Raw genomic sequence first — 12,609 nt, 5'->3', positions numbered from 1 at the left:
GTCAGTGAAAAGAGCTCAAAGTAGACTCGTCTTTTGAGGAACGAGTCATAAACAGGGATAGCAGCAGATTCCACGTACAGGTTGGAATTTTCCAATCACGGCAGTATTACAAGGATGGCTAGGTGGGATCACTCTTCGCAGCTGTTCCTCAAAATAGGTAAACAATCAAGTGGATGTGAATGATCGGCCAAATGAAAAGTGGAGGTGACGGTACACAAACACGACCAAGGCTTTTATGGCTGATGAATTTACGGTCTCAAATGGTTATTTACCGGTTCATTTTTTCTGAATGAGCTTGAACTCTGGGGAAAGCCTGCTCACAAGCTTATGTTTATTTTTTAACGAGCATGAATTTCCGCATTAAAACTGCTCGGATCTTGCGTTTATTTTTTAACGAGCATGAACTTTGCCAAAACTGCTCGTTTGATAAGGTCAAGTTCATATTTTACCATGACTAATACTAATATTTCACTTTGAACTACGTAAAAGCAATTAAAAGATGTTTTTACCTCTCATTTTACCATTTCATGTGCATTTGGTTTGTTGGAGCTTTGGAGGTGCCTCTTCCTCTCGATTTTTCACCAGCTGATTTCGGGAGATTCTATGGACGATTTTCAGCGCCGTTTCCACCAGCTAGGAGCTAAACCCTAGCTCTATCTTTTCATGGTCTTATTTCTCAGTTTTATGCTTGTTTTCCTGCCCCCATGAGCCCCTAGGGTTTCTCTAGGGCGCCCTGCCATCAGCGCAGGTGCCCTATATCGAAACCTGCGTTGGGGGTTCTCATTTTCAAAGGCAGTTTGTCTCCCAACGCAGGTGAGGCCCTTCCCTACCTGCGTTGGGCGCAGAAAACATCTTGGTTGCACAATTTTTCATGAGATTTTTGCCATTTTCTTTACTCAGTCAGGGATCTTACTCCTCCTCTTGTCGGTTTTGCAGAGTTTATTGGAGCAGAATGACTCTTACGTGGCGAGAACGAGAGCATGAAGAGGAGGACATGATTGCCCTCCATGATCCTGTTACCGTGAGCGCGTTGCGGAACTGTGGCTTGCTAAAATTCTTCCGCATATCTAGCATGAGGGCACAGATACGTTTACTGCAGTACCTGCTTGATGCTTGGGATCCTGTTAACCAAGTGTTCCAGATTAGGGGCAAGTCCATCCCTTTGACCATAGTGGATATTTACTTCTTAACTGGGTTGTCAAGGCGGGGTGCCCCCATTTCCTTGTCCGGTTCGGCCCAAGGGAGTGATTCCGTGAAAGATTATATCCGTCAGTATTGCAGGGAGGGATCCCAGCCGAGCAGAGACGGCAAGATTTCTATCTGTGATGTTACTGACAGGTCTCTCAGGTCTATTCTGTACACGATTTGTAGGATGGCCGGTAGTGCATCCCCTCATGTTGCCAACAGGTCATATGTGCAGCACGCCCTGGAGTGTCTTCAGGCGAAAGTTTTTAACTGGTGTGATGCAGTACTGGTTCAGATGAAAAACCAGTTGACCAAAGTAAAGGACAGGAGACTGAATAATTTTGGCTTTGGTTCAGTTTTGACTGCCTTCACTTTGGAGAAGATACCCTTGATGCAACCTCAGTACATTGTCCTCGACTTGCCATCTCCTACTGAGCCACGCATGCAGAGGTGGGTTGACCACATGGCTAGACATGCAGGCCAATCTCGGATTACTTTTACTGATGCCTTCTTTAGGTGGTTCGAGCGGCAGGATATGGCTTTTTCTGAGTATCCATATATTGGCATGGATTTCCGGGGTGATCCGGATTTGGTACTACCGGATGGCGAGCAGTGGGGTGATCTTGGTAAATATTTTGACTTTATCACTGTTTACTGTTTTTTATTTATAATGTCCTTGTGCTTTACTCTATCAAGACTCTAATCAAACTCATGTGTGCATGCAGATGTTGGTCCCGTCCGTCCAACAGTTCGTCCGAGAGCTCCGGCTGCTGCCCCAGCAGGGGAGGCTCCAGGGAGAGCTATTCTCCGTGACCTTGACTTGGCCGAGACTCTTGCAGCTGTGCAGGAACAGGTCGAGGGTCTTACCCTTGGGATTCCGGATGTACGGATTGACGAGTTGCCTCTGCGATTGCAGCGACATACTGCTGGTGTTCCTAGCTGATGGTCTCGTCTTCTGCGCATGATCGCACAGGCCGTGGCATGTTATCATGAGCATCACTAGGCTAGGGTGCCCCCCAGCCATTTTGAGTTTTGGGGTCGTATGACCGATTTTGTCTTGGTTACAGAACATTATATGTAAACCATAAACAGTTATATATATTTTTGATTTTCGGGGTTTATTCCAGTTTTTATGTGATCCATGTATGAAACATCGATGATGCTTCTTTTTTTATCAATTTTGCAAATGTCTATCTAACACATAGTTTGCTAATGAGTCGGTTAATGTGTTTAAGTTTCTGGAAATGTGTTGATATTGGATAAAATCAAACTGTCTTTCCAAGATTTTAACTCTTAGGAACTTGCGATAAATAGCTGGATTTCGGACAGAGTAGGTACCATTGAGCTGTAGTACCACGAGCTGTGAGTCTAGCCTGACGACTAGCCGGCGTATGCCATGGGTGATGGCATCAGAGAGGAGCTCTATCAACGCGCTATACTCAGCGATATTATTTGTTGATTGACCAATACATACCCCCCTGAAACTCACTAACTCGCCGCTTGGGTCAAAAATGGCCCATGCTGCAGAGGATAGGTTCCTCGAACTACGACTCGCTCCGTCAGCATATCCAACCCACGGTTCCAATGGATTTGACATCTGCAATAAGTGTAAAAAGCGGATTACTTAAACCGGAACAAACGCTTTAGCGAAAACAAAAATGTAACAAAAGCATACAGGTTACTATTAGGCATAGTAACGCTTAAGGTACAACCCGTTGCGTGGTTGCGCCAGTGGAATCCCGTCATAATCTACCAACTCGTAGGCTCCTTTTGCTAATACACTCTTAACAATATAAGGGCCCATCCATAAGAACTTAAATTTCCCAGCTCCCAATTTATCGGATTCTTGGTCATAAAGCAAGACCAAATCACCTTCCGAGAAGACACGGGGTTTGACATTTTTGTCGCACTGCGCTTTGACTCGTTTCTTATGGGCTTCGTTGGCCAAGGCGGCATCACGACGGGTTTCATCCAACTGGATTAACTCCAAGAAACGAGCTTCTTCTTCTAAGGTTCCGGGGAGGAGATCAATTGCGAGTTTAAGGGACGAAATTTCACACTGGATTGGTAGGATCGCCTCTAGGCCATACACCAGTTGAAACGGTGTGAACCCAGTGGCATTCCTTACCGATGTTCGGTAGGCCCACAAAGCCGAGTACAGGATCAAATGCCATCTTCTTTTGTGAACCCCCACCATCCTTTGCAGCATGCGCTTCAGGACTTTGTTGATCGCTTCAACTTGTCCGTTAGCTTGCGGATAGTACGGGGTAGAGCTGTCGTGAGACGATCCTAGTTTGGCAGTTAATTCAACCATCATGTGATTGCGAAAATGCGATCCATGATCTGTTACTATGGCCTGTGGCACGCCGAATCTGGCGACTACATGATTAAAAAAGAATAGGGCTGCTGTTTCACCAGTGTTATCCAATGTAGGCATCGCCTCGGCCCATTTGGTAAAATAGTCAACTGCGACTATAATATACCCATGCCCCCCGGTCGAGGTGGGGTTACATTGCATGAAATCGATGCCCCACTTGGCGAAAGGCCCCACAGCTATTATGGGCTGTAAAGGAGCGGGGGGTCTTCTGGTTTTGCTATCAAAAATCTGACATGGATGGCAACTTCTAACTGCAGTTATGCAATCTTTGAACATGGTTGGCCAGAAGTATCCTGCTCGTAAGATTCTTTGTGCTGTAGCATATCCAGATTGATGCCCCCCACAGGTGCCTTAATGACATTCATTCAGGGCTTTTTCGGCCTCCTCATGGGTTAGACACCTTCTCAGGACCGTATCGACACCACGACGGTAACGCGTATCACCGATGATCATGTAGTCTTTTGCTTGGTATCGAATGCATTTTTGTTCTGAGTGAGAGGTGTCTGGCCGAAACTTTTGGGTTTGGAGATAAACTATTATATCTCCATACCACTCATCACTTGCTGATATCAGAAACAGACTTTCGTCCACGATCGATTCTTTGGACGTTTCATCGTTGGACGATGATGGGAGATCGCATAATAATTCTGCGAAAACTAAAGCTTTCTTTGATTTGGATTTCAAAAATTCCAGATCAAACTCTTGAAGGATAGCTATCCACTTTGAATATTTGCCCCCAAGCAACTGTCGCGACAGTATATAAGTCATGGGGTTGCAATCTGACAATACGGTGGTCTTCCTAAAGAGGACATAGTGCCGAAATCTTTGTATCGCTTGAACAGCCGCCAATGCTAGCTTTTCAACATGAGAATATTTACTTTCCATATCATTTAAGTTTTTACTTAAATAATATATAGGGTGTTCAATTCCGTCGACTTCTTGAACTAAAACCATCGCAATGGTCGTATCTACTGCAGCCAGATACAGGTTAAAATCCCTTAGATAGTCTGGGGCGTACATTAATGATGCTTTGACTAGCGCTTCTTTCAAAGCATCAAAGGAAGCTTGTGCAACCTGGTCCCAGACGAAAGGTACATCCTTTTTCAGGAGACGGGTATAACCTTTAGCAAGTTCTGCGTAATTTGGAATGAACCTCCTCAGAAAGTTTGCTTTCCCTTGGAGTTTCTGAATCTGAAGCAAGTTCGAAGGTGGAGGCAAATTAATGATTGCCTGCACCTTGCAAGGGTCGAGACGAATCCCATCCTTGGAGACTATAAAGCCAAGTAAACGACCAGAACCGACGCAAAACACACATTTGTGCGGATTGAGTCTTATCTTGTAGTGTCGGCAACGTAGAAATATCGCTCTTAGATGATGCGGATGATCAGTCCGCTTTTGCGAATGAGCCGGAAGATCGTCGAGATAAGGTTGAATGATGTTCTTGATGTCGTGGAAAGCATAATTCATTGCTCTCTGAAACGTCGCCCCTGCGTTCTTTAAACCAAAGGGTAATTTTCGATAAGCGAATGTGCCCCACGGACAAATAAATGCAGTCTTTGACTGGTCCTGTGGGCGGATATTAATTTGATTATACCCGGAAAATCCGTCCATAAACGAAAAGATTTCACATCCGGCGCATTCATCAATTATCTGGTCGATGAAGGGTGTAGGGTAGTTGTCCTTTGGACAGGCTTGATTTACATCCCTATAATCGACACACACTCGTATTGTTCCTTGTTTTTTCATAACAGGGACAATATTCGATACCCAATCGGTTAGAGGAACCGGGTAGATGAAACCAGCATGGAGAAGGTTCTCAACTTCCGCTTTAATGGCAGCGGCTTTCTTGGGGTGTACCTGCCGAATCCGTTGTCTTATTGGTTTGACATCAGGATACATCTTAATTTCATGTTCAACGATACTCGAGTCAATGCCTGGCATTTCATCATATGACCAAGCAAAGACATCTCTAAATTCGCGGAAAAGAGCTTTATATATTTCTTGTTCTGAAGGGGAACAACCTTTGCCGACATAAATATTCTCTACAATGTCTGTTTTGGTCGAGATATTTATGGCTATAGTCTCTTCTATATTGGATAGGTTTCTCTCGGAATCCACCGTATTTACAGTATTTGTTAGGAATTCAAATACTGACGGGTGATACAGGTCACCTTGAGTATCTTCCTTTGGAAGGGAACGATGGTGGTTATCATCCCATGGTGCCCCTTCAATCATCATTGATTGCAGGATTCCTTCGTCACTTGCATGCACTCGTGACCAAGGATCCAAAGGGGTTCCACATTCTCCTGACCTATCTACCCAAATGCTTGACGAGCATTGATTTGGGCTCGCCTCCCATGCTTGAAACATTGATTGCTACAATATTTCGATTGGGCTCGGGTGCAAAACCCTTGCCCGATCCATGATGACTTTACCTTTTGTGACCTTCGTGGAAGATATCATGTTGCAGGTGGCCACCAATGGTACACTTCCTATGTACATATGATTTGACAGCGAGAAAGTCCCCATCATTGTGGGGTCTTTTAACAGGCCTACTCCTATATCTTTAATTGAATGGTCGCTTTCATGGATCATGGGAATGCTTCCCGTAACTTGTGAACCATTAAGGAGGAAGTTCTGTTGGTCGACAACCGTAATCCCTCCTTCAAACGGGAATGCGATCTTCCAAAAATAAGTCGACACGACAGCAGCCATGGCATAAATCCATGGTCTTCCCAGTAGGATGTTGTAATCCAGATTTCCATCTATGACCTCAACATCAATCTCTACTGTTTTTCCACCTAGTTCAACTTTTAAGTTACTTAGGATACCGTAAGGGGTATATGTCCTACCGTCGAAAGCCTTTGGTGTTGTCGAAGATCTCGACAAGGTTGGTGACCCTAGCGTTTTCCAGCAGCTCATTGACATAATACATGTCGATGCCCCCTCGTCAATAATTGTTCTGTGAACAGTTTTGTTGAGGGCCTTCACTTGAATAAGGAAGGCTAGTTGAGCTGGTAGCTGAGGGTCATACCCTTTGTGATCAAAGGACACAAGATTGGAATCCTTAGGATCAACCCCCCTATTGCCGATAACAATTCCTGCCTTTGGGACGGACAATTTTGTAGTACTTCTAGAGTCGACATAGCGGATGGCGATTGAGCCAAATCTTCTACTATGTTATAATGCTGCGCCGCTCTGGCACGAGGATTAAACGTCGATTTGTGTACTACACCCTGAGGTGGTTTTATTGTTAATTCTGGCATTATGGGTGGGACAACTTCTGTCGAAGTTGTTGTCGAACTACTAGGTTGATCTTTACCTTTTTCGTTTGACAGTTGCGGATTCCCATAATCTTTGTTCCTTGTCGAAATCAAAGCATCATTTTGCTGCTTAGAGATCGACAACATCAGCACTTGCGACGGGGAAGCATTTCCACTATCAACCATATTTTGACCTGGATTGGGAAATGGATCAGTCAACACAGCCGGGTTCTTTGGACTCTTAAAGAATCTCTTGAGCTCAGCTTTGTATGGACATTCTGTTGTCTTGTGATCTTCGTCACATATCGAACATGACCATTTCTTTTTCCCTTTCTCAGGAGAGTTCGAAGGAGTTTTTTTAGGTGACGGATCATCCTGTTGCTTCTTCTTGCTTCCTGGTTGATTGGTTTCTTTGCCTTTATCTGCTGATATGGCATTTACTTCCGAAGCAAGAATCTCTTCATGGGAATTTCGATCTGAAGTCTTTCAGGCTTTCTGAGGTGAAGCCTTTTTCGACTTCGCGCTTGCAGTGCCAATCACGCCATCTCCGGCATGAGAGTCAATATTCGATTTAGGAGGGGGAGGAATTGAAAATTCAGGTCTGGGGGCATCAGGTATTTTGTCATAGAGCGTGCCAGACTGAGTATATACCAAGTCTAAATATTGAGCACAAGCAATTACTTGCTCCTCTGTTACGACTCCCCCTTTGGCCACATCTTCCGTTATAGCTGGAAGTAATGACTTTATAAACCATTCGGCTAATAGCTTATCAGGAACGTATGTTTTCACCATCCTACGACGGCGACGCCACTCATGTATATGATCTGATATGTGAGTAGCTGTCGTCTGTTTGAAGTTGGTCAGTATTTCGGTTCCTGTTTCATACCTAATTGGTAATTGAAAATGGGTTAAGAAAGTCGTGGCTAAGGAGCTGAAATTGTCGAAGGAGGCTCTTGGCAATTCTATATACCATTTGGCCGCCGGACCTGTCAATGTCCTCTGGAAGAGGCGAAGTCTTATCGAATCATCGTTCAGAGTGTTCGATGAACACCATAGATGAAAGGTCATGACGTGATTCGACGGGTCTTCGCCCGGATTTCCATTGAATTTAGGAATGTCGGAGGGAAGTTTGTGAGGAATCGCTGGCCACCAAGGGGCATAAGCAATCGGATCGTTCGTCAACCGATGTAAATCGGGTAACTCTAGAGTTGCCACGAATGGCAGCTGTTGACTCAGATTAGGCGAAGCGTACCCAGGATACGAAGGGATCGCCTGAGCAGTTGGTCTTTGCATACCGGCATAATGTATTTGATGCTGGTATGATTGATACGGTTGGTGGACTACCCCACTGTAAAGTGGTTGGTTTTGACCGTATTGTAGGTACGGTTGTCCATTGTTCGCAAAAATCTGCTGCTCGGTACCTTGGTACACTTGCTGGAACTGCGGTTGTTGATACTGCACCAACCATGGTTGTGATACCATTGGTTGTTGTGCGATGCTTACCACTGGGCCAAGATGAGGGGTAAGGGTACCCGTTTGTGCTTGTGTCGCCCCGCCAGTCGGCGATTGCGGTTGGGTTGCAGGGTCAAAGGGTTGTTGCATTACAACTTGAGAAAACTGAGGTTGACATACAACAGGCACCATTTGAAGAGGCACCGTATCCAACTCGGAATGACCCTAACCCACTCTAAGGGTGACAGTTCCTTAGCAACAGTTGAAAGCAAAGCTATCTAAAGTTTCTTCTTTATGACATGCAAGAGATAGAAGGAAGAGATCCACTTACCGATGTCTTGCGCAAATGGTCGATCCAATCTCCTTTGTTTGCCACTTTCTTCCAGATCCAAGTCTTTTCACGGGCCCAGCTACACGAGATCCTACAAATAAGACAAGAAAAGGAAACTACAAGAGGAATGCATTCATAATCGATTCAAGGATTAGCATAAATCAAAGACGCAAGTAAGACAATACACCATTGAAACACATGCGAATAGAAGAACCTCAAATGCTTTATTAATATATGGAAGTAAGGTTCAGGCGGTGATACAACCACGAGAGGTCCAATCCAGCATCACCTTCCCGACGGAGAGAAATCTCTTCTTCACCTCCCTCAAGCAATCACCCAATACTCACAACTGTAAACCAACAACAATTCTTTGCACAAAATTCCGCCCTCCAGATCCCATGGGATGAGATCCTTATATAGAGTTTTGGAGTGAAGATAAGTCAGCTTGATGTGTGACTTGTTGTCCTCTTCAACTCCAGTTGTTCTTCAGCTCTTCACTCGGAGTTTCCACCTTCCACTTGGAGTTTTAGAAGCTCTTAACTCATCATTAGGCGAATCTTTTGATCAAGTGTCTTTTTGGAAACTTCCTGGGCACTGGCACATTGAGAAAAAGATTCCTCCACATGTCAAAGTACGCCCAGCGCAGGTAGCCTTTGTTGCACTTGCTATGCAGCGCAGGTACACCATAGAGCTTTTGACATTCAGCGCAGATGCTTAGTGGAGCAGCTGCTTTGATCCAAAACTGACCTGTTTTTGAGTGTTTTTCAGTGGAGAACTGATTTGCAGTGCTGTGGTTTGCTGACCTTGTTCCTCTAAGGGTAATAACAACATGTTTAGGGACTTTGGATCCCTTAGATTATTGACATTTCATGCTCTATGCTGTAAGGCACAAAAATGTCTATAACAGACATGAGGGCATTTGGGCTAAGGGAATGAAGGAATTTGAGTAGGGAAGAGCATTGGGCATGAGGGAATTCGAGTAAGGAAGAGTAGTGGGCATGAGGGAATTCATGCATGGAAGCATTGGACATCTATCTTTAATATGGCAGTAAGCAGCCTGAAACTAGGTTCCTTTATTTGCTATCTTTTTTAAGAACTATCTCACAGACCTTAACCCATGACTATGAGCTCGAATTATTATAATTCTCAGTCCTTTACATGACTCAAATCTTCCCACCTATTTCCACCCAGGGAATTTATTTGTCTTACTTCAACGGGGTGAACCCTTAACCATGATTGTAAGCTTGAAACCTTGTTATTCGTCTTACCTGCAATGGGGTGAAATCTTACCCATGATTATAAGTTGGAAAGTCTCCATATCATATGTTTCATGTCTTCTTCATCATAGGGGTCAAGTGTTAGGACTTGGTCCCACTCGCGTGCTCTCTCGCTCTATGATTTTTGTATGGAGCCTCATTATGACTTATGCTTTTGTTTTCACTGATTCACTAGACAAGGAGTATTATTGTTGCAAACATACCCATTAGAAGATTGGTGCATGTTACCCCGTGCATATGCACTTTGAGAGATTATGTTATAGTTGGGGTCTCAGGAACACATGCATATTTGTAGATGAAGAGAAATGTCTCAGGAGATCTCAATCTAATGAATAAATTTTCTTTCTAATTCAGAGAATAAAGAAGCCTTAAACTTTAGCTTACAGTCTGCAAATGTTTTGACAGAGTAAGCTCGAAACCTTTACCCATGATTGTAAACCTGAAACCCTTATTCGTCTTACCTGCAACTAGGGGAACCCTTACCCATGATTGTAAGCTCAAAATTCTTGCCCATAATTGTAAGTTCAAATGGCACTTTTGTATGGTATTCTTATGCAGTTCGGATGACACTTTGTATGGTATTCTTATACAATTTAGATGGCACTGTTGTTTGGTATTCTCATACAGTTCAGATGGCACAATCCATATGCATAGTTGTATTATCCTACTACAATATGTATGGCTTTGTGATGGAAGTTTTCATACAATCTTGGCATTGATTATTTATACAGTTCGTATGGTATGTCTTCTCTGAGAATTATGGCTTCTATACCAAATACATATGACCTCAATATAAAGTTTGTTTTGGCTCTGTGATGGAAGTTTGCATATAGTCTTGGCATCGATTATTTATATAGTTCGTATGGTATGTCTTCTCTGATAATTATGGCTTCTATACCAAATACATATGACCTCAATATAAAGTTTGTTTTGGCTCTATGATGGAATTTTTCATACAATCTTGGCATTGATTATTTATACAGTTTGTATGGTATGTCTTCTCTAAGAATTATGGATTCTATACCAAATACATATGACCTCAATATAAAGTTTGTTTGGCATGGCATCAACTTACAATATGGAAGTATTTAATTTATGATTTGGTTGATGGCATCGAAACCTTGTATTTTCTCAATATCACATTCTTTCTAATATATATATGTTGAGATCTTGTTATCATCAACCCTAAAGTGAAACCCTAAGGAGGCTTGGAATCTTAATTCAGACATTCAAATGACAGAGATCTCCTTGACAAGTCTCTTCTATGACTCATATGAAATGATGGCAGCTCTAAAGGACATATGAACAGTGACCCTAAGAAACCCTATATCAGTAATCTTAGGGTTGGAAGTTGATGATATTCTTGACATATTATAGTGATCATCAAGAAAGTGAGAAAGCAGTCTATGTCATTGTCATCATGATAGTGACATAGACAGTCAATCCTATGCATGCAGTATGGTCTTTAATGCAATAATCCATATGTACATCAGTGAATTGGCACACCTATGTCTCTACATGATGATAATAGCAATGCACTTATCCTTATGACAGTGACCTCGTTGCAACAAGGATATTGATGTATCAATTTGACACCAATTCCTATATAATGCATGAAAATTGAGATTAACCATTTATTTATTGATGGAAATATGTGCAATACAAGATGATTGTGCAACAATGTCTATTAATGTAAAAAAAAATCTATAAATCATTAATTTTATTCCTTTAATATTTCTTCATTTGTGGCACAATTTACCCCTTCTTGGTGCTCAAATAATCAATCAACCTTTGTTCACTCAAAAGCTGTACTTTTCCCTTCATGGTGTGTGAGTGGCCTCACTCACCATGGAACAAGTCTCTATATTGAGACTAATCTTGATTCTTCATGGGATGGTGTATCAACTCATCTCATGCTTTATCCCAATAATAATTGAATGTCATAATATTGCTCTAAGGTTCTATTCAAATTTTGGTAATTTATAAGGCTTGTAGCCTTCCAATATTTACACAGCTCTCTAGATTCAAGTGGTACACTAAGTCTAAGGTAATTAGTATAGGTTTAATGAAGGTACTTTATTGTCTTGAATCCATATTTAGAATATATTGCAAACATTCCATCATAGATATGGGCTCCTGTACATTATTCATATTCTTTATTTGCTTACTTTGATTGCTATTAGAAGTATCATGCTTATAACACACACACATACACATGTATGCCAATATTTATCCAATATTAATCATTAAGATATATGCATTGAACATAGCTCTCATTCAAATATCATTTTTATCATTATGTGTTTTATTCATGAGTTAGAATATCGCATTTCACTTTTTAGTGATGTTTTCATTCATGACTCAATGATATGCATACTAATGTATTCAACATTCTATGATCAATTCCATATTAATAATGAATATGTAAACAATATCAAAATAAAATACAATTGCTTTCACATAATTAACATGAAACATTAATCTTTATTATAAAAGTAGAGGCATGGCATACACCCTTATTTATTCCCCATTCTATAACCAATTCTCCTTAAACAATATATAAACAATATCCATTATAAATTACAAGTCAACAATATCATAATAAATAACGGTCACTTTCACACATAATGTCTAAACAAAATCATTGATCAATAATTAATAATAACTTAGAGTAAAGTGATTATTATGCCTTTAAAGCCCTCCATACCAATGAAGGCCCTGAAT

This window comes from Pinus tabuliformis, chromosome 6 (assembly GCF_031772625.1).
Source record: "Pinus tabuliformis cultivar Carrire ecotype Pingquan chromosome 6, CPIR1, whole genome shotgun sequence".
Taxonomy (NCBI): domain Eukaryota; kingdom Viridiplantae; phylum Streptophyta; class Pinopsida; order Pinales; family Pinaceae; genus Pinus; species Pinus tabuliformis.
The sequence above is the reverse complement of the archived record's forward strand: the minus strand, read 5'-3'. Positions refer to the sequence as shown.